Genomic DNA, 23,565 nt, shown 5'->3' with positions numbered 1-23,565 from the left:
CTCAGAGTAAGATGGCATCTGGGAAGGATTTTGCAGCCAATTCTCTCTTAGTCGTAGACATCTGGAGATGGCTTTAGGTGACTCAAGGATAGAAAGTATTTGGGAGGGCGTAAAGTTCAGGTATAAATCCCTCTCCCATGCTTTTAGAAAGGCCATGCCTTCCGAGGATTGAACAGTGGTATCAATCATGGGTATACACAGTCGATTGGGTCATCGTCGGACGCTGTGTGCGGTTTGGGCAGTGAGACGTTTCAGATAGGTGCTGCTACTCAGTGTAGGACGTCAGGCTGCTCTGGGCCTCGCAGGCTGTGACCTGGGACAGGCTCTGGGCAGGGGGGTTACGAGCGAGTTAGGGTTGGCGGTGGCAGGCACTCATAACTTACCGCTCACGTGCAGCAGTCAGTTACGGGACGGGCATGTTGTCTACTCGGTGCACGTCGGCAGCTGACATGGGGTACCGGCACCATCTGCTGGGTATTCGTGGTATTCTCAGCTCAGTCAGCATCACCAGTAATGCTTATTCAATAGCATACAGTTGTATTGTGTATAAGGGGTTGGTGAATGAAGGGCAGGGGGGATGGGTGATAGTAAGTTGTCTGTTCTCTTTTATTTCCGTAGAACGGTCAGCTGCACTAGTTGTGTGCTGTAGTTTGATCTTTTACGTATAATCAGAAGGTAGGTCTGGTCATGCCGTTTGTGGTAGGGTGTTGTCAGTCTACTTAGGGGCTTTTGCTTACTATACTGTTTGGGGGTGCTACTGGTCAGGGGTGTAGGGCTGGGGCCCCCTTTTTTCTTCACGGGTGTGCCATTTTTTCACCTTATCCATAGGCACTAGGCTTCCTGTTGCCACTGCTAAAAAGTTCACGTCACGAATCTGGGTCGTCGGACCTACAGTCTTGGCGTTACAATTAAAGTATGGTGCTAAAATAATATATATATTTATAAATAAAATGTTTTAGATCCTTAAACGGTTATAGGCATGTTTTTTCGGTCACTGCAGGCGCTAGCGTATCGTCCTGGCACATACAGGTCCACGATTACGCAATACTCTGGGCCCAGGTTGGAGGCCTGTCACGTCTACAGGCGGGGTATTGCCATGTCTGTCACGACTGCAGACTCGATCCCAAGTCCTGTCACGACTACAGGCAACGGTGCAATGTCTGTCACGACTACAGACTCGAGGTCAAGTCCTGCCACGACTACAGGCACATCATTTGTTATGTCTGTCACATCTTCAGACTTGATTTAAAGGTCCATCTCGACTGCGGGCTCAGCATGGTAAGCTCTACGACGACTGTAGACCACATGCAGGGTCATTAGTCCTGTCACAACAGGATCGGTGTATAGTGGGTCACGACTGTAGGTTCACATGAATCTAGTCACGGCTGTAGGTGGCGGTTGTCTATACATCATTCATACTAAGGTTTAGGTATATTGTTGTTTCTTGCTGAGGGCTCATCCTCCTCTTGTGACAGTGGGGACTTGCAATCAGTACGAGGTGCAGTACCATCGTTGAGGTTGTGGACCATCTCGAAATTGATGGCAGAATTATTAAAAAGAGGAATCCCGTTCCCAGCCTCAGCTAGAAAGGCAGAATTTTACCGTCTTCTCTCTACAGATTCGGCTGCACCAAGCCAGGAAGTGGTGTCCATGAATACTATCCAGACTTCAATTACTCAGCTACACACTGTCATTAATACGATGGCTTATTCAATGTTTGACATTCAGGCTAGGCTGGAGACAGTCTAAGCTAGAACTGCTGCATCTGGCTTGGTGGGGCAGACACCGACGGTGGCCACTATTTCACAGTCAAGTGCTCCTGGTGGGTCGAGTCCTACTCCCACTATGGCACCTTCCCATTTCATACCGACTAATATACGACAAGACATCCTTGAAGGGAAAGACGTTAATTTGGCATCTCTTCTCATACCTACACATGAGGCCCCAGATAACAAAACCATAGCCTGCGGTGAGGTCTCGGTGATACTGAAATCCAGGGACGCTAGAGCTCAATATTGCAGAGTTGGTGTTGGCCTTTAGCTTGTTTCGGAATGTGGTTTGTACTGTTATCCCACTTAGGAGGAACGAGTTAGACCTCTATATGTATAAAGTCGTAGATTTAGGATACAAATATGGTGGTACTGCATTCTACAACTATCACCGTTCATTTTCGGCTAAGGCAGCGGCTGCTCTTGCTCAGTGTCAGCTTACGGTTGATTGGTCTAATATCGATATGGAACTATTTTGTCGTCATTTTGCGGGACTTAAAGCCCTAACCTGTACGGTTTGTAACTCCTATGCCCATACTGCCGGGTGGTGTTCTAATGTTAATTACACATCGGAAACTTCCCAGTCTAGCGCTGTTTCGGGCTCGTCAGTTAGCAGGGTAGTCTCCGGGGTGCATAAGTTGGGTCGGCCAATTAAATACTTAAATCACAAATTTGTAACAATTTCAATTATTCTGCATGTGACTACAGCCAGTGTAGATTGTTGCGTTTGTGTGCCTTTTGTTTTAGGGCCCACCCCCGAGTTTCTTGCCCTCAAAAGGGCAATAATCCGGCATGAGTAAGCGTGGTGAATGTGGAACTCCTTACTTGTCACTTAGCCGCTCATCAAGACCCAGCTTGGGTACAGTTTGTGCTCAACGGATTAGTCAATGGTTTCCATACGGGTATGCTCGCCCTCCCTCAGTCCCCATATGAGTGCAGGAATTTATTGTCGGCATTCAAAGATCCTGAGGCTATTTCACAGTTAATTCAGACGGAGTTAGATAGGGGATGTTTAATTGGCCCTTTGAAGCAGACCCCATTTGAATGTTGGAGGATTAATCCGATTGGGGTGGTGTCTGGCAAATTTTCGAATAAAAAAAGGTTGATTTATGATTTGTCGGTCCCACATTCCTTACCCATACCTAGTTTGAATTCATTGATTCCGTCAGAAGAGTTTTCCATGAAGTATGAGTCTACTGATGAAGCTATTCAGGTCATACTTAGGTTAGGTGAAGGAGCCTGGTTATCTAAGGCAGACATTACAGATGCTTTTAAACTACTTCCCATTCAACCAGACTTATGGTGGTGGCATGGTATCAAGTGGCAAGGGCAGCATTTATTTTCTAGTAATTTAACGTTCGGGTCGAAATCTAGCCCATGGTTATTCGACCAGTTTGCTAGCGCCCTGCATTGGGTTTTGTCAAACACCTTCTGTGTCAATCCTGTCATTCGTTACCTGGATGACTTTCTCTTGATTGAGCCCCCGTTACAAGAGCCTCAAGACTTACAGGTATTGCATAAAGTATTTGAAGATCTTAGAGTTCCTGTAGCTCCGCACAAGGTCGAAGGTCCTAGTACCTTAATTACATTTCTGGGTATTCGTTTAGATACTGTTCAGATGCAAGCTAGTCTCCCGTGAGACAAATTAGATAGGATCAGGTTGTACATAGATTGGCACAGGTTAGGGTTACTACCAAGGCGGATCTCCAGTCTCTTTTAGGTATGCTCAATTTCACTATGCACATTATTTCCCAAGGAAGGTTGTTTATTTCTAGACTTCTGGTTTTGCTCCCTGGTGCCCCTAGTCAGGACAGTCCAATTTATTTGGATCAAGAGGCCGTTGCTGATTTATTAATGTGGGACAGGTTTCTGTCACAATGAAATGGAGTCTCGCTGTTTATTCCGGTCGTCTCTAATCAATCTCCGGTAGTTTACACAGATGCATCTCTGGAAGTCGGTTTTGCCTCGATATATGAAAAGCATTGGTTTGCTGGTCCCTGGCCACCGGAGATTGCGATTATCCCAGGCTTCTCTCAGTGTTCCCCGTTGTTTGAAATTTATCCTATAGTGGGGGCAGCGCTAGTATGGGGTAAACAGTGGAGGAACCATACAGTGTTGTTTCTGACTGGTAATGCGGCAATTGCTGACATCCTTATGAAGGGTAGACCTGGTTTCGAAACAGATAATGTCATCTGTGAGGAGGTTCGTTTGGCTGTCTTTACAACATAGTTTTCACTTCATTTGCACACATATTAGTGGGCAGTGTAATGTCGCAGCGGAGGCTCTGTCCCGGCTCAATCTTCAACTCTTTTTTCAGGTTTTTCCGGGGGCAGATCGTCATTTCCAGTTGCTGATGGATTAGTTGCACATCCCGCTGGTTGGCTGGTGATGGGAGGCGTGCTCATGGGGGTGTGGTGTCTGCCCTTTAATTCACGGCGCTTCGAGGCCATCACAGTGCCGGGGCTATGTTTGTTGATGTAGCACGCCGTCTCCCACACTAGGGTTTCGGCTGAGGCAGCTTAAAAACATAAATGCAGCTCGCCGTCTCCCAGACTAGGGTCTCGGCTTAGGCAGTTTTAGGTGTACTGCTACCTTGGCTCCTGATGAAGTGCACGAGATATGTGCACAGAAACGCGTTGAGCCATAGCTAAGTGTTACCAGGGACTGCTGGTTGCTGGTGGCACTACAGCCGGCACCAGTAATCACCTTTTATTGTTGTGCACCGCACGAGTGTCAGTGGTTGAGGGACGGTACAGTGCACAGCCATCCCTCTTGCTGACCTTCTTTGTGAGATATTACATCTCTCGGAATACACCTGGTAATCCCAGATCTTATCCCACCAACTTATAGCTAGTGCAGTGGCATTAATCTGCTCTTTGGATGACCATATCCAATCACCAGTAGCGGTGGGATTTGTATACATTATTATCCAGGTCCGTATCTAAAACATAGGGTGTCCACAGTGTTTCCCCCCCCCCCCCCCCCACACTATACACTGAGTGGGTATTGTGACTACATTTCTGTGCACCCTATTGAGTATCACTGGACCGGTTTTTGGCCCAACACAACTAATTGTAGGTTATTCACCTCCACACGATTTTCTACGTTATGCATTAAATAAAACTTTATTATTTTTGCTCATTTTTAACGTCCCTTCATATATTTGCTTTTTGCACATCTCGCTGTAGCCAGAAGCCTCATGGATAAATCATTGTCCACTAATACCCTGAGGACATATAAGACAGCCTGGCACTTGTTTAGTAAATTTAAACATACCTACCCGCCTGTGGGAGAGGGGCCTATAACTTACCTACTCGCCTTTGTTGCTTTTTGCCACTCTCATCTAAACTTGGCCCACAGCACCATTAAACTGTACCTCGCTGGTATTCAACATTATTGGTGCGGCCAGTATCCCGATCAGCCGTCTCTGTTCTCAGCCCATCCCGTTAATGCGTTATTGAAGGGTATTCAGAAGGGGCCCGTTAAAGAACTACCCACTCGGCAGCCTTTTTCTGGCACCATGTTTAGGTCTTTATCAGACATGTTGCAGAATAAACCATTTGGTCAGCGTATTAGCTTTCTATGGTTTCCTCAGGTCGGGTGAGTTTACCTGTGCCAATACATCCTCAAATTACTTGCAGAAGAGTCAGTTGCGCTGGAGTGGCTCTTGTTATATCCTTACCTTAGAGGCTTCCAAGACGGCCCGGCCGGTGGAACCGGTAGGGGTCAAGTATTTTACCACCGGTAATAAGTGGTGCCCGGTGAATGTATTACATGAATGGTTGCAGTTCATCAAGGCTGAGCCGGCTGATTCCCCCTTGTTTATGTTGGGGGCCGCGCCTTTGAATATTCAAACGTTCCTGAAGTTTATCCGCATATTGTTGGCCAATTCAGGGGTTAACCCTTTGTCCATTACAGGTCATTCATTTCGTATCGGCGCAGCTTCAGCTGGTTTCAAGCATATTGTACCGGTTCATATCATAAAAAAGTTGGGTCGATGGAATTCTTCTTGCTATACACGTTATATTCCAGATCCTCATCGTGAACTGTCACTTGCTTTTCAAGATTTAGTTTTGTAATTATGTGTCATGAATATATATTTGCTGTATCTATGGTGTGTTATTTTTGGCCCTTCTACAGCAGTTCCGGCATAATCCTGCTACTATTAGGTTTAGATAGGTAGGGTAGGTTCTTACTATGAGCCGATCCAAGCACAAGTGTAAGGCAATTTGTTTGCTGTATTTGTGGGAGGTGAGGCGGGGGTGAAGGCTACAGCCAGAGGACGGCTCGACTGCGTTTTCATATTAGGGTTGCCCCCTTTAGGCTGCCCTTCTACAGCAGTTCCGGCATAATCCTGCTGCTATTAGGTAGAGATAGGTAGGGTAGGTTCTTATAATAAAACACTTTATCCAGCTCTTTGGATAATTTAACTATGGCATACTGGGAAGACAAATATGTCTATAGTGTGAACAACCCGTTTCTGCCTGAACTGGTCTGGTACGGCAGATACATCGATGACCTGCTCATGATTTGGGCGGGCGATGTATCTGCCGTCCCGGACCTTCAGACCTATTTGAATGCCAATGATTATAATTTGCGCTTCACATGCGTGGCGAATGAATCCAGTATTGACTTCTTGGACCTGACACTCCATGGTTGCCCAGATGAGACTGTGCATACTCGAACATATAGGAAAAAAGTGGTGGGGAATTCGATTCTGAATGCCAGAAGCCATCATCCCTTACACACCATAAAAGCGATCCCGGTAGGAGAATACATTCGGACTGCGAGAAATTGCAGTTTACCAATGTACCTGGAAGAGGAATTCAGTATGGTGGATAAGAGGTTAAAAGCGAGAAACTACCCTGATTGGATGTTGTTGAGGGGTAGGAAAATTGCGATGCCGAAAAACAGATTTGACATGCTCTTTGAGTCTGGAAAGGAAGGGAGAAAATCCAGAAATCCAGGAAGGAGGGTGATGGTACATGGGGACAGAGAGCAGGATAAGGTTCCGATTTTATCCATCACATATAGCAAGGAATTTAATAAAATCTGTTCTGTGGTCAAGGGATGCTTGCCGATTCTATATGATGACGACATCCTATATAATGCATTAAAATCTGTCTGCAGACTAGTTCCCAGGAGGGCTGCTACGTTGTCCTGCTCTCTGTCCCCGTCTCTATTCACCTCCAATAGTCGGAATACAAATAAAAAACAGAACTGGCTCAGCTATAAGGGGTTCACTAAGTGCGGGGGCCATCCATGCAAAACCTGCAACTACGTGACTCCCTTACAATCCTTTGAGAATTCTGACCGCTCCTGTAGTTTTCCAATCAAAAGTTATATCAATTGTAACACTACAGGGGTGGTTTACATTATCCGATGCACCGAATGTGACTTGCTGTATGTTGGGAGTACAATGCGCAAATTTAGAAATCGGCTGAATTATATTAGCAATCCAAACGCACTGAATATCTCCAATGCAGCAAGACACTTTGTGCAGATGCACGCCCGCAGGGTTAACAGCTTTAATGCATTTGCAATTGAGAAGGTAATTGATCCCCCAAGAGGTGGAGACCACCGGAAAAAACTTCTCCTGCGGGAGGCGTTCTGGATATTTAGATTAAATACTAGAGTCACGGCTGGTTTAAACTTAAAAAGGGAGCTAATGTACATCTAGGAGGTAATGTTCTTATATTTATATATGTCCTTCCTCCCAGGAGCAATAAACAGATCCCTTATGTTGAGAATCCATTGGCATGAATAAGGTCATTTTAGTAATGTCACCATATGTTTTTATATGTAGTACATCATTCACATTGTGCGGTTTTTCTTCCTTCCATTTTCTAGCCAAATATAATTAGGCACACCCCATTTGGGGTTAATGGGTTTGAGAGTTTCAGCACAATGTGAAGGACATCTACTCTGTGATTAGCAGTGTGGATGATGGGTGTTCAACGCAGTGAAACAACCAATGACTAGGTGCTCTCCTCCCCAGAAGCTCGGAGGGGGGGGCTCAAAATCCATTAAAATGTTTGTGTTTCACTGCGTTGTATTGTTACGACTAAGGGTCTAGTACCCGAAACGCGTCAACTTGTCTTGTGTACCAAGTGGCTGTCTGCTGTAAATGAATGTATTAATAAAGAAGAAGTTTTAAAGAGGATCTCCATTTGAATCCGGAACCGTTTCTTTTTCCAAGGGTAGGTTCTTACTATGATTCGATCCGAGCACAAATAAATGTATAGCAATAAGTAATGGAAGTGAAAAATCGACTAGAGTAGAAGGCCAACTAAATGGATTCTATCCTTGCAAAAAAATGTGTAGGATGCATAAAGTCTCGGAATAATAAAATCCAAATGCAAAAAAAATATAAGTTAGGCTCATGCAAGCAAAACATCAACAATTTATCACCTGCAATAGTTGTGGAGGGATCTACGCAATAACATGCCCCTGTAATAAAATATATCTTGGCCGCACTAAAAGAGAACTAAAGAAAAGAATGGGGGAACGTGTATAATATTCAGAGAGAGTTTGAGGGACACCCGTTGTCACGCTACTATAAAGGAAAACACAAAGGAAACTTTGCAGGTTCAACTTTTTGCGGGATAGAAACAGTAAAGAAAAGCAAGAGGGGAGACGACTTCATCAAAGATATGTCTAGAGCAGAAACCAAATGGATTTTTAATATGAACACCTTAGCACCTAGTGGTCTAGATGCCGAGATAGAACTATTTGCCTTCGAATAGGAACATGCTTGTTAAACAAAGCATGGTACAAGTCTTCACTATTAGGGAAAATATTTCGCACTATATAGCGGAGGACAAGGAGTTAAAAAGCGAGCGCATATAAGGAGGGCACTAATGATAGCCAGGTAATCTTCCCTGAGCATTCTGTCCGAAACGCGTCGGGGGAATTTTGGCATCTGCTATCCGTAGTTGCAGAAGTAACGTCACTGCTGCTCCGTAAGAGCGCGCACCACGAACTGTACAAACGGATTTGCACCACCAGCCTGGGCGCGATCTACAAACTGAGACACCAGACCCGCGAGAGTGTGAGTCCCGGACTGCGCATAGAAAGAGACAGACCCTGGCAGAAAGTCAGCTAAAAGGTAAATAGAAGTTGATTCCAATACCGCGGGTACCTTTCAGCAGGGGGGACTACATTGAGTTTAACCACTTCACATCCAGGCCATTTACCCCCTTCCTGACGGAGCCTAATTTAGCAAATCTGACATGTGTCATGTTTATGTGGGAATAACTTTGGAACATTTTTACTTATCCAAGCCATTGTGAGATTGTTTTCTCGTAACACATTGTACTTCATGACAGTGGTAAATTTGAGTTGATATATTTCACCTTTATTTATAAAATAATCCCAAATTTACCAAAAATTTTGAGAAATTTGCAATTTTCAAAATTTCAATTTCTCTGCTTTTAAAACAGAAAGTGATACCTCATAAAATATTTATTACTTAACATTCCCGATAAGTCTACTTTTATGTTGGCATCATTTTGTAAATGTCATTTTATTTTTTTTAGGACGTTAGAAGGCTTAGAATTTTAGAAGCAATTCTTAAAATTTTTAAGAAAATTTCGAAAACCCACTTTTTAAGGACTAGTTTAGGTCTGAAGTCACTTTGTGGGGCTTACATAGTGGAAACCCCCCATAAATGACCCCATTGTAGAAACTACACCCCTCAAGTTACTCAAAACTAATTTTACAAACTTTGTTAACCCTTTAGGTGTTCCACAAGAATTAAAGGAAAATGCAGATGAAATTTCAAAATTTCACTTTTTTGGCAGATTTTCCATTTTAATCCATCTTTTTCTTTAACACATTGAGGGTTAACAGCCAAACAAAACTCTATATTTATTACCCTGATTCTGCGGTTTACAGAAACACCCCACATGTGGTCATAAACTGCTGTATGGGCGCACGGCTGGGCAGATAAGAAAAGGAGCGCCGTATGGTTTTTGGAAGGCAGATTTTGCTGAACTGGTTTTTAGATGACATGTCCCATTTGAAACCCTGCAGATGCAACTTAGAGTAAAAACTCCCCAAAAGTGACCCCATTTTGGAAACTAGGGGATAAGGTGCCAGTTTTATCGGTACTATTTTGGGGTACATATGAATTTTAATTGCTGTATGTTAAATTTTTTGTGGGGCAAGGTAATAAAAAAATGGCTGTTTTGACTGTTTTTTTTTAACATTCCTCTGACAGGGTAGGTCATGTGCTTTTTTTATAGAGCGGGTTGTTACGGACGCAATGATATCAAATATGTTAGCTCTCTTTGTTTGTTTCAGTTTTACATAATAAAGCATTTTTGAAAAAAACATTGTTTTTGTGTCTCCATTTTCTGAACGCCATATTTTTTTTATTTTTCTGCCGATTGTCTTGTGCAGGGGCTAAATTTTTTGCAGGAATAGTTGACATTTTTAGTGGTACCATTTTTGGGTACATATGATTTTTTTTATCATTAATTATTATACTTTATGGGACAAGGTGACCAAAAAATTGGTTGTATTAGTACAGTTTTTATTTATTTATTTTTACAGCGTTCACCTGAGGGGTTAGGTCATGTGACATTTTTATACAGCAGATAATTACAGATGTGGCAAAACCTAATATGTATACTTTATCTTATTTATTTAAGTTTTACACAATAATAGCATTTTTGAAACCAAAAAAATGTTTTAGTGTCTCCATAGTCTGAGAGCCATAGCTTTTTTATTTTTTGACCGATTGTCTTAGTGTCTCATTTTTTGCATTATGAGGTGACGGTTTGATTGGTACTATATTGGGGGGCATAATATGCCTTTTTGATCGCTTGGTGGTGCACTTTGTCATGTTAGGTGACAAAAAATTGCTTTTTTGGCACTGTTTTTTTTTTTTACAGGGTTCACCTAGTTGTTACGGACGCGGCGATACCTAAGGCTACTTTCACACCTGCGTTCGGAGCGGATCCGTCTGGTGTCTGCACAGACGGATCCGCTCCTATAATGCAAACGATGGTATCCGTTCAGAACGGATCCGTCTGCATTATATTTCACAACAAAAATCTAAGTGTGAAAGTTAGTCAGACGGATCCGTCCAGACTTTGCATTGAAAGTCAATGGGGGACGGATCCGTTTGAAAATTGCACCATATTGTGTCAACCTCAAACGGATTCGTCCCCATTGACTTACATTGTAAGTCTGGACGGATCCGTTTGCCTCCGCACGGCCAGGCGGACACCCGAACGCTGCAAGCTGCATTCAGGGGTCCGCCTGCTGAGTGGAACGGAGGCCAAGCGGAGCCAGACTGATGCATTCTGAGCGGATCCGCATCCACTCAGAATGCATTGGGGCTCTACGGATCCGTTCGGAGCCCTGAACGCAAGTGTGAAAGTAGCCTAATATGTATACTTTTTTTTATTTATTTCACTTTAACACAATAATAGCATTTTTGAAACAAAAAAATGATGTTTTAATGTCTCCATGTTCTGAGAGCTATAGTTTTTTGGGGTTTTTTGAGCGATTTTCTTATGTAGGGGCTCATTTTTTGTGGGATGAGGTGACAGTTTTATTGGTACCATTTGTGGGACATACGCCTTTTTGATCACTTGGTGTTGCACTTTTTGTGATGTAAGGTGACAAAAATGGCTTTTTTTTAGAGTGTTTATTTTATTCTTTTATGGTGTTTAACGGAGAGGGTGGATCATGTGATATATTTATATAGAGCCGGTCGTTATGGACGCGGCAATATCAGATATGTCTATTTTTTATATTTCTTTTTCTATTTTACATATTTTTTTTATTACTTAATTGTGGAATTTTTGTTTTAAACCTTTTTTTATTTTTTATTTTTTTAAAAACTTTATTTTTATTTATTTTTTATTTTTTACACTGCATCCTCCATAAGGTCATACAAGACCTCTGGGGAACATTTAACTTCACTTTTTTTTTTTCACTATTGATTTCTCCTAGTAGCCCCAGTTACAGTGGAAATACACCCCCCAGAGAGGCTGTACAGCAGTATACAACCCTGTACAGCCTCAGTGCAGGACTGACATAGGAGCCCCAGTTACAGGGGAAATACACCCCCCAGAGAGGCTATACAGCAGTATACAACCCTGTACAGCCTCAGTGCAGGGCTGATCGAGGTCTGGGGAAGACCCGAAAGCTCCTGCACTCTCCCGGCCCCAGCGGTCACATGACCGCCGGGCCGAGAGTGCGCTTCCTGATCTGTATACACAGCGCTCGCTGAGCGCTGTGTATACAGCAATCTAGAAGGCAGGGACATACCGCAGCCACACAAAGAGGAACAAGGGAAGAAGCGCTATTGGAATAACCAGTTACATTGCAAAAACCAAAAGGTACCAGAGGTTCTGTGTGGGGTCACTAGAGCCCTGTGGGGATGAGAGAAGCATAGTATGGAGCTCCTGCAGAACATGTCTGCTCCTTTTTGCTGTCAGCTCCACCGCCAGAGGGTTATACATTCTTTACTGTGATTTTATTAAATCCGCTGTAGTCAATACATGGCCTGAGGGATCTATCCTTTTTCTTCACAAAGAAGAACCTGGCTCCTGCAGGTGTAGAAGGCTTACAAATAAAGATCCTCTCTAGATTCTCCCTAATATAGTAAGTCGCACATAGCTTCAGAGTCTGGAACTGAAAGGGAGTATACCCGACCTCTAGGCGGAGTGGTTTCAGGTAACAGATCAATTGGACAGTCATAAGGCCGATGAGGGGCAAAGTCTATGCTTGTTTTTTATCAAAGACATCTGCTTAGCTTTGTAATGTAGTTGGTAAGCCATGCACACTTGTGGACAGGAAGCACCTGAGGGGTTAACTGCCGCTGATCGCAGCGCCCTGTCATAGAGGTTGGGTGCCGGCTATGTGATTCTGATGCCAGCACCCGCCTCCTGTATTCGTATTAAACGTTAACTTTCATTGGCGGCGCAGTGCGCCCGCCCCTTTCTCTCCTCATTGGCAGCGTTTGGCATCCTTCTCCCCTGTACTGTAGAGGGAACATGGCGCGCGCTGACAGCAGCACGCTCCATGTTCTCTGATACTAGGCTACCTAGTATCGGTAAAAGGCAAATCCGATACCGGGACAAAAGTATCAACTGGGTATCGATATTTTGATACCCAAAACAACCCTAATGGAGATCATTCAGAATCTTGTCTTTTTACCAGGCAAAGTCTTGCATGCAAGGCTTTCTTGTCCAGTGTTTTTTGACAGAATCTTGTGCAGAGGCCCTGAACCAAGCCTGCCACGCAGATGTGAACAACTGTATAACTATGTGTTATGTATTTGAATTAATGCAACTTTCGTATTCCTCCTCGACTAAAGATACTCCTCAAAAAGGGTAAGAGGAGCATTTTTACTGTTCTGGAAAAAAAATGCAGTGCAACCTCTGGTTGGAGGCAAAGGAAATAGAGGTCTCTTGAAGGTCAGTGCTAGGAGAGAAGATCTTTGCCACCTTCTGAGCACTCTCACAGAACCACAGATCTATATGGCTGGCAAGATATACCAGAGGTTGGAACATCAGAGCCGGCTAATTCATCCTTGATCTGGTCTGATGTAGTCGTAGTCGAGAGAAAGCAGCAGAAATAGTGCATCCGGGGTCATCAAACACTTTTTGGAAAGTCTCGAAGAAGTCTCTCAGGTTGTTAGTGACTGGATCATTCCTCTTCCACAGCAGGTCAGTGCTTATTCTGAGAAATGGGACATCACAAAAGCCACTGGTGCATTCAGTCGGGAAATGATATTACAGCAGCTTAAGTGCAGCGTATGCTGGTTTATGAATCCACTGCATTGCATGGGAACTCCAGTGTATCGAGGAGAAATCGATAAATGAAGACCAGACGCTGCCACGGAAGTAGCCGGTGGTGGTGGTGATGTTGCAGTTGTTGCAGAGGACTGCGGTACAGCTGTGAAAGTTGTCAGGTATTCAGACAAGCATTAACATTATACTAGTATGACAGTATTTGCTCTTGGCATTCCTGTTGCTGAGCCATTTCCTGGAATACTAAGGCTCTGCTGGTTTACGCCAGTGGGGTCTCTGGCCAGAGCTTACTGTAATGGACAATTGGCGTGGACCTATTGTGCTAACTAATCAGTTAGACATTGGGCTAAACCTAAGGGCCTTCTCCTGGTGGTTCCTGGTATTCATCCTCAAACGCTGTACAAAAGTTTGGACTTCACCTCAGGGAACCAACCAGGCTTTTAACTCTAGGAGGGAGAGAGGAGCGACACCGGCACCTGCCTGGGACAGCAGCAGACACAAAGCACCATGATAGAGCATATCTATCTAGACTATGTAAAATATGCGGTCATAATTGCAAATAATCATAAGTAAGTTGACAGTTCAATCAGAGTCAGCATTATATGTACCTAAATTATACTGAGGTAATGAAGAGGGTCAGAAGTATATTATATACTCAAAAATTTGGGCACAATAATTAAATCAATTATAACTGTATGGCTTGGACTGCAATGTTAGTATCCTCCTGAGAACACCAAGGAGATTCCTCTACTGATATTTTCTTGAGAACATCAAGGGGATTCCTCTACTGATATAATATAAATACTTTCTAGTAGAGTAGATGTCGAAATGACCCCTAATAGCGGAATCGACAGAATAAATCTCTTATTAAATAAAAATTTGCATTAAGTAGGAAAAATAAGGAATGATACTATAAGGGAAATCTAAGCCCTGATATACCTTACTTATGCCTCGCGGATCGGGAGAGAATCCCATATGTACCTATTTAGATGCAAATAGATCCCTAAAGGAGAAAGAAAGAGAGAAAAAAAGAAAAATTACAAGTCTGTACATATGCGTAAAAATTTAAGTAACTATATAGGCGCATTGATGACACTAAAATCAAGTAGAAAATTAAATCTCAGACGTAAGTGCACATAATAGTCACCAGAAAAAAAGACATAAGTTCTGACGCAAGCGCACATTATAGAGTATATATTAAAAAACACAAGTCCTCACACAAGCGCATATAATAGTCATAATAAAAAGAGACTAAGTCCCGACGCAAGCGCACATAACAGATACATAAAAATGCACTAAGTCCCGACGCAAGCGCACATAATAGTGACATAAAAACACACTAAGTCCCGACGCAGGCGCACTTAATAGTTGCAAATAAAAAAGTAACTAAGTACCGAACGCAAGCGCATAAGTAACATTGTAATTAGCTGACAACAATACCGTCTTGACTGATGAAACCGCATCTGAATGGTCCATTAGTATGCTCCTCAACACGAGATATAATCCTATTGGTTACTATCGAGCGGAAACCCGCCCCATGGATATATAGGTCATTACAAATGAAACACTCGTGTTGTTAGTAGCTCCTTACCCCCCTGAAGAAGCCGCATCTCGCGGTGAAACATGTCGGGGGAACTGCATTAATAGCTTTTAAACGTTATGGTAGGGCAAAAGAATGATAACTGAACGGCGATCTGCAGACGCCGTATAGACACGTATACTATAGGGGAAGCTAATAGGTACAAGTGCGGGCGGTATGAGCCGCTATGAGTGTTAGATAAATATCGCACTTGGTTTAATAAAGCACTTTAGGTAGGGTATTAATCCCAAAGGCTATAGTTGTAAGGTGTCTGATGTCGGCTGACATTACAGACACGCACCTTGCAATCATTTGCAAGAGATAACCTAGATCGTAGCTCACCCATAGACAAACAGAGCTTGTCAAGCCTACAGCCCCCTAATAGTTGCCCTCCATATGGACTTTTAAATGTATATGTTGTTTTTTTGTGGCTATATTGTTTATTAAAAGAGAAATAAAAGTTATATTTTAATAATAAAAAAACTAGAGAAAAGGCCAGAAACAGGAATCATAGTCTTCGACTATTGGAACCATAAAAAGCACCAGCGTGACACAAAGAACCTGAGCTGTCTGCCAATGTCTCAGAAGTGCTAAAACATCACTTACTTTCTAGATACTAATGACATTCACGATGCTGCACACAGGACGTCTCCAGGTACCTCATGCTGGTGAATGGTGGCTGTATACAGCATAGACCCCAAAAATATGCTTCAAAGGCTGCCATGTCATAATTCATATTTTGTAATAAATAACTTATGATCTTATGATGATCTTCTTTGGTCTGTAATGTCAGGATTTTCGGCTTTAGGAAACCTACCAAATGACATTGGTTTAATGGATTACTATATCATATTCGTGTTTGGTATTTCTCGGTTGTTAATATATCCTGTATAACTTCCCAGTCACGTTATCCTTCTCAGAGATACCTACAAGAGGTTGTGCCTCACATTAAATTATGCCATAAAACTTTCCACCTTTTCCATGTAATTAGCCAGCCCCCTGTCACATGACTAAGAGGAGAGTAGGGTGGTCGGCTACAGCCCCCTGTCACATGACTAAGAGGAGAGTAGGGTGGTCGGCTACAGCCCCCTGTCACATGACTAAGAGGAGAGTAGGGTGGTCGGCTACAGCCCCCTGTCACATGACTAAGAGGAGAGTAGGGTGGTCAGCTACAGCCCCCTTTAAAAATTGCATACTGAAAACCAAACATGTTCAGAGCCACGAGAAAGATCTAATGTAGGACTGATCGGATTTCAGCTGTGCTCCCAGCGTCGATCCTTAACCAATAAAATTCTGTTTTGCTTTATGTACAGTTTTCTTATGTGTAAGTCTTTTTGTCATCTTCTTTGAACTTGTAGAACTGTACTTTTTATATATTAAATATCAAAATTTAATAAGTCATTCCTTACTGTTGTAAACATTCCCACATCCTCAAAGTACGGCTTTCCTGTGTTACCATTGAAAGTCGGTGTGCTATAGTGTCCCTATCGTATTGTAGACCACAGCGCGTTCCTGTAATTGTTGTGCATCTGTAGTGTGGTCTTCCCTCCGCCTTCAATTGACAGAAGGCTACAGCATTGTGTGTTGATGCGTTTGGGTGAGTTGCCTAACTCCTAAGTAGCCTAGTGCATAGGCGAGCATCTTGTTATGAACTTGAAAGTGGATCTACTATCAAAATATAAACTGCAGAATAAATAAAGATTATTATTATGTGTCTTCCACCTGCTCAAAATGGCCACCCTTCTGAGGAAGAAGTGAAAGCCGAGTCTCTGGATAGAAAAGCAGCTCCAGGCCTGGGATTGCTATGTGAGGTGATTGGATTAGTTTGGGGTTTGGCAGAAAATTGGTGAGGAGCAGAACATTGTTATTTAGGCTCCGATCACTAAACCTTGAAGTGAAGGAACTAAGAGAAGAGTCTGATCTATAGACAGATCTACAGGAGGCCATGTATTCAGTCACTGTGTGCTTGTGTCTCCACAGATGGATCCAGGAGGAGAAGTCCCCCCGAGAGATGTCCTCATCCTCTGTATTCTCAGGACTGTCCAGAGGAGAAGCTCCCAGAGAACCATCAGGTAGATGGAGCTGAGCCCTATACACATCTATATAGGGGGGTCCTGCAGTCATAGAGGGGTCATAGATTGTGGGGGTCTCTTATGTGCATCTGTTAGATTTCCCACCTGTCTGCTGTATTGTACTGAATTGTTACAGATGACAAATCACTGGGAAGATCTGACTATTATTAAAGTCGAGGATGAAGAAGAGCGGATGATGGGCGATCCCCCGTGTAAGAGTGGGGTGGAGGAGGAAATTCCAGTCCGTGTGACCAAAGGTATGGAATAATGAATGGAGGGAGTGAATTGGGAGGTTTCTTAAGGTGAGGCTCCACCTTAGAGCTGCAGTAAAGAAGCACTCTGGGCAGTGAACTACTTTTTTTGTAACTACCAGGCTGATTTTATACTGACAATGGCTGGAGACATGTAGTTATGACAGTTATATCTCAGGTAGGTCTCATCTGGTGCTGGGTGTTATAGGTGACATTACTTCTACACTATAAAGGCTGGAGACGTGTAGTAATGGCTCTTATATCTCAGGTAGGTGTCATCAGATGCCGGGTGTTATAGATGACATTACTTCTACACTATACAGGCTGGAGACATGTAGTAATGGCTGTTATACCTCAGGTAGGTGTCATCAGATGCTGGGTGTTATAGATGACATTACTTCTACACTATAAAGGCTGGAGACATGTAGTAATGGCTGTTATACCTCAGGTAGGTGTCATCAGATGCCGGGTGTTATAGATGACATTACTTTTACACTATAAATGCTGGAGACATGTAGTAATGGCTGTTATACCTCAGGTAGGTATCATCAGATGCCGGGTGTTATAGATGACATTACTTCTACACTGTAAAGGCTGGAGACATGTAGTAATGGCTGTTATACCTCAGGTAGGTGTCATCAGATGCCGTGTGTTATAGGTGACATTACTTCTACACTATAAAGGCTGGAGACATGTAGTAATGGCTGTTATACCTCAGGTAGGTGACATCAGATGCCGGGTGTTATAGGTGACATTACTTCTACACTATAAAGGCTGGAGACATGTAGTAATGGCTGTTATACTTCAGGTAGGTGTCATCAGATGCCGGGTGTTATAGATGACATTACTACTACACTATAAAGGCTGGAGACCTGTAGTAATGGCTTTTATACCTCAGGTAGGTGTCATCAGATGCCGGGTGTGATAGATGACATTACTTCTACACTATAAAGGCTGGAGACATGTAGTAATGGCTGTTATACCTCAGGTAGGTCTCATCAGATGCCGGGTGTTATAGATGACATTACTTCTACACTATAAAGGCTGGAGACATGTAGTAATGGCTGATATACCTCAGGTAGGTGTCATCAGATGCCGGGTGTTATAGATGATATTACTTCTACACTATAAAGGCTGGAGACATGTAGTAATGGCTGTTATACCTCAGGTAGGTGTCATCAGATGCCGGGTGTTATACATGACATTACTTCTACACTATAAAGGCTGGAGACATGTAGTAATGACTGTTATACCTCAGGTAGGTCTCATCAGATGCCGGGTGTTATAGATGACATTACTTTTACACTATAAATGCTGGAGACATGTAGTAATGGCTGTTATACCTCAGGTAGGTGTCATCAGGTGCCGGGTGTTATAGATGACATTACTTCTACACTATAAAGGCTGGAGACATGTAGTAATGGCTGTTATACCTCAGGTAGGTGTCATCAGGTGCCGGGTGTTATAGATGACATTACTTCTACACTATAAATGCTGGAGACATGTAGTAATGGCTGTTATACCTCAGGTAGGTGTCATCAGGTGCCGGGTGTTATAGATGACATTACTTCTACACTATAAAGGCTGGAGACATGTAGTTATGGAGACATGTAGATGTCATCAGGTGACGGGTGTTATAGTGGTAAATGAAATACTGTCATTAAAATCCGCTTTTGGAAATTTGACATGTGTCACTTTATGTGGTAATACCTTTGGAACGCTTTTACTTATCAAAGCCTTTCTGAGATTGTTTTCTCGTGACACATTGTACTTCATGACAGTGGTAAATTTCAGTCAATGTTTTCATTTTTATTTAAAAAAAATAAAAAATGTACAAAAAAATTGGAAACATTCGCAACTTTCCAAATTTTAATTTCTCTGCTTTTATAACAGATAGTGATACCTGATATAATAGTTATTATTTTACATTTCCCATATGTCTACTTTATGTTTTAACTAGAGTTGAGCGAACACCTGGATGTTCGGGTTCGAGAAGTTCGGCCGAACTTCCCTGAAATGTTTAGGTTCGGGATCCGAACTCGACCCGAACTTCGCCCCAAACCCCATTGAAGTCAATGGGGACCCGAACTTTTCGGCACTAAAAAGGCTGTAAAACAGCCCAGGAAAGGGCTAGAGGGCTGCAAAAGGCAGAAAAATGTAGGTAAATCCCCTGCAAACAAATGTGGATAGGGAAATGAATAAAAATAAAAATAAAATAAATAAAAATTAACCAATATCAATTGGAGAGAGGTCCCATAGCAGAGAATCAGGCTTCATGTCACCCACCACTGGAACAGGCCATTGTCAGATATTTAGGCCCCGGCACCCAGACAGAGGAGAGAGGTCACATTGCAGAGAATCAGGCTTCATGTCACCCACCACTGAAACAGGCCACTTTCAGATATTTAGGCCCCGGCACCCAGACAGAGGAGAGAGGTCCCATAGCAGAGAATCAGGCTTCATGTCATAGCAGAGAATCAGGCTTCACGTCACCCACCACTGGAACAGGCCATTGTCAGATATTTAGGCCCCGGCACCCAGACAGAGGAGAGAGGTCCCATAGCAGAGAATCAGTCTTCATGTCATAGCAGAGAATCAGGCTTCACGTCACCCACCACTGGAACAGTCCATTGTCAGATATTTAGGCCCCGGCACCCAGACAGAGGAGAGAGGTCCCATTGCAGAGAATCAGGCTTTATGTCACCCACCACTGGAACAGGCCACTGTCAGATATTAAGGCCCCGGCACCCAGACAGAGGAGAGGTTCATTCAACTTTGGGTTGCCCCGCAATATAATGGTAAAATTAAAACAAGAGGATTGAATGAAGTGCCCTGGAGTACAAGAATACACTCACCTAAAGAATTATTAGGAACACCTGTTCTATTTCTCATTGATGCAATTATCTAGCCAACCAATCACATGGCAGTTGCTTCGATGCATTTAGGGGGGTGCTCCTGGTCAAGACAATCTCCTGAACGCCAAACTGAATGTCAGAATGGGAAAGAAAGGTGATTTAAGCAATTTTGAGCATGGCATGGTTGTTGGTGCCAGACGGGCCGGTCGGAGTATTTCACAATCTGCTCAGTTACTGGGATTTTCACACACAACCATTTCTGGGGTTTACAAAGAATGGTGTGAAAAGGGAAAAACATCCAGTATGCGGCAGTCCTGTGGGCAAAAATGCCTTGTGGATGCTGGAGGTCAGAGGAGAATGGGCCGACTGATTCCAGCTGATAGAAAAGCAACGTTGACTGAAATAACCACTCGTTACAACCGAGGTCTGCAGCAAAGCATTTGTGAAGCCACAACACGCACAACCTTGAGGCGGATGGGCTACAACAGCAGAAGACCCCACCGGGTACCACTCATCTCCACTACAAATAGGAAAAAGAGGCTACAATTTGCACGAGCTCACCAAAATTGGACTGTTGAAGACTGGAAAAATGTTGCCTGGTCTGATGAGTCAGGATTTCTGTTGAGACATTCAATACTTCCAGCAGGATAATGCACCATGTCACAAAGCTCGAATCATTTAAAATTGGTTTCTTGAACATGACAATGAGTTCACTGTACTAAAATGGCCCAACAGTCACCAGATCTCAACCCAATAGAGCATCTTTGGGATGTGGTGGAACGGGAGCTTCGTGCCCTGGATGTGCATCCCTCAAATATCCATCAACTGCAAGATGCTATCCTATCAATATGGGCCAACATTTCTAAAGAATGCTATCATCACCTTGTGGAATCAATGCCACGTAGAATTAAGGCAGTTCTGAAGGCAAAAGGGGGTCCAACACCGTATTAGTATGGCGTTCCTAATAATTCTTTAGGTGAGTGTATATTGTTAAGGGGATGTAGTTATAAATGTCTAATCTGCACAAGTGATGGACAGGTCCTGTGGGATCCATGCCTGGTTCATTTTTATGAACGTCAGCTTGTCCACATTGGCTGTAGACAGGCGGCTGCGTTTGTCTGTAATGACGCCCCCTGCCATGCTGAATACACGTTCAGACAAAACGCTGGCCGCCGGGCAGGCCAGCACCTCCAAGGCATAAAAGGCTAGCTCTGGCCACGTGGACAATTTGGAGACCCAGAAGTTGAATGGGGCCGAACCATCAGTTAGTACGTGGAGGGGTGTGCACAGGTACTGTTCCACCATGTTAGTGAAATGTTTCCTCCTGCTAACACGTTCCGTATCAGGTGGTGGTGCAGTTAGCTGTGGCGTGGTGACAAAACTTTTCCACATCTCTGCCATGCTAACCCTACCCTCAGAGGAGCTGGCCGTGACACAGCTGCGTTGGCGACCTCTTGCTCCTCCTCTACCTTTGCCTTGGGCTTCCACTTGTTCCCCTGTGACATTTGGGAATGCTGTCAGTAGCGCGTCTACCAACGTGCGCTTGTACTCGCGCATCTTCCTATCACGCTCCAGTGCAGGAAGTAAGGTGGGCACATTGTCTTTGTACCGGGGATTCAGCAGGGTGGCAACCCAGTAGTCCGCACACGTTAAAATGTGGGCAACTCTGCTGTCGTTGCGCAGGCACTGCAGCATGTAGTCGCTCATGTGTACCAGGCTGCCCAGAGGTAAGGACAAGCTGTCCTCTGTGGGAGGCGTATCGTCATCGTCCTGCGTTTCCCCCCAGCCACGCACCAGTGATGGGCCCGAGCTGCGTTGGGTGCCACCCCGCTGTGAACATGCTTCATCCTCATCCTCCTCCTCCTCCAGTAGTGGGCCCTGTCTGGCCACATTTGTACCTGGCCTCTGCTGTTGCAAAAAACCTCCCTCTGAGTCACTTCTAAGAGACTGGCCTGAAAGTGCTAAAAATGACCCCTCTTCCTCCTCCTCCTGGGCCACCTCCTCTTCCATCATCGCCCTAAGTGTTTTCTCAAGGAGACATAGAAGTGGTATTGTAACGCTGATAACGGCTTCATCGCCACTGGCCATGTTGGTGGAGTACTCGAAACAGCGCAACAGGGCACACAGGTCTCGCATGGAGGCCCAGTCATTGGTGGTGAAGTGGTGCTGTTCCGCAGAGCGACTGACCCGTGCATGCTGCAGCTGAAACTCCATTATGGCCTGCTGCTGCTCGCACAGTCTGTCCAGCATGTGCAAGGTGGAGTTCCACCTGGTGGGCACGTCGCATATGAGGCGGTGAGCGGGAAGGCCGAAGTTACGCTGTAGCGCAGACAGGCGAGCAGCGGCAGGATGTGAACGCCGGAAGCGCGCACAGATGGCCCGCACTTTATGCAGCAGCTTTGACATGTCGGGGTAGTTGTGAATGAACTTCTGCACCACCAAATTCAGCACATGCGCCAGGCAAGGGATGTGCGTCAAACCGGCTAGTCCCAGAGCTGCGACGAGATTTCGCCCATTATCGCACACCACCAGGCCGGGCTTGAGGCTCACCGGCAGCAACCACTCGTCGGTCTGTTGTTCTATACCCCGCCACAACTCCTGTGCAGTGTGGGGCCTGTCCCCCAAACATATGAGTTTCAGAATGGCCTGCTGACGTTTACCCCGGGCTGTGCTGAAGTTGGTGGTGAAGGTGTGTGGCTGACTGGATGAGCAGGTGGAAGAAGAGGAGGAGGAAGCCGAGTAGGAGGAGGAGGCAACAGGAGGCAAAGAATGTTGCCCTGCGATTCTTGGCGGCGGAAGGACGTGCGCCAAAGAGCTCTCCGCCTGGGGCCCAGCCGCCACTACATTTACCCAGTGTGCAGTTAGGGAGATATAGCGTCCCTGGCCATGCTTACTGGTCCACGTATCTGTGGTTAGGTGGACCTTGCCACAGATGGCGTTGCGCAGTGCACACTTGATTTTATCCGATACTTGTTTGTTCAGGGAAGGCACGGCTGTCTTGGAGAAGTAGTGGCGTCTGGCAACAGCAAGCGACATGAGCTGTTTGAAGCTGTCTGTGTCCACCAGCCTAAATGACAGCATTTCATAGGCCAGTAGTTTAGAAATGCTGGCATTCAGGGCCAGGGATCGAGGGTGGCTAGGTGGGAATTTACGCTTTCTCTGAAATATTTGTGAGATGGAGAGCTAAACGCTGCCGTGTGACATGGTGGAGATGCTTGGTGACGGAGGTGGTGGTGTTGGTGGTACATCCTCTGTGTGCTGGGCGGCA

The 23,565-nt window shown here is 44.4% G+C and overlaps 2 protein-coding genes across 2 annotated transcripts in view; one reads left to right on the top strand and one right to left on the bottom strand.

The window, feature by feature from the left end:
• The window catches only part of LOC120998324 (aspartic and glutamic acid-rich protein-like), a 2,513,920-nt gene that overhangs the window by 441,314 nt on the left and 2,049,041 nt on the right, over positions 1–23,565 (bottom strand). The gene's annotated exons all lie outside the window — the stretch shown is intronic.
• The window catches only part of LOC120998305 (gastrula zinc finger protein XlCGF26.1-like), a 4,064,644-nt gene that overhangs the window by 2,899,001 nt on the left and 1,142,078 nt on the right, over positions 1–23,565 (top strand). The gene's annotated exons all lie outside the window — the stretch shown is intronic.

This window comes from Bufo bufo, chromosome 4 (assembly GCF_905171765.1).
Source record: "Bufo bufo chromosome 4, aBufBuf1.1, whole genome shotgun sequence".
NCBI classification, from domain to species: Eukaryota; Metazoa; Chordata; class Amphibia; order Anura; family Bufonidae; genus Bufo; species Bufo bufo.
Note: the sequence above shows the minus strand (reverse complement) of the source record. Positions and strands in the feature narration are given on the sequence as shown.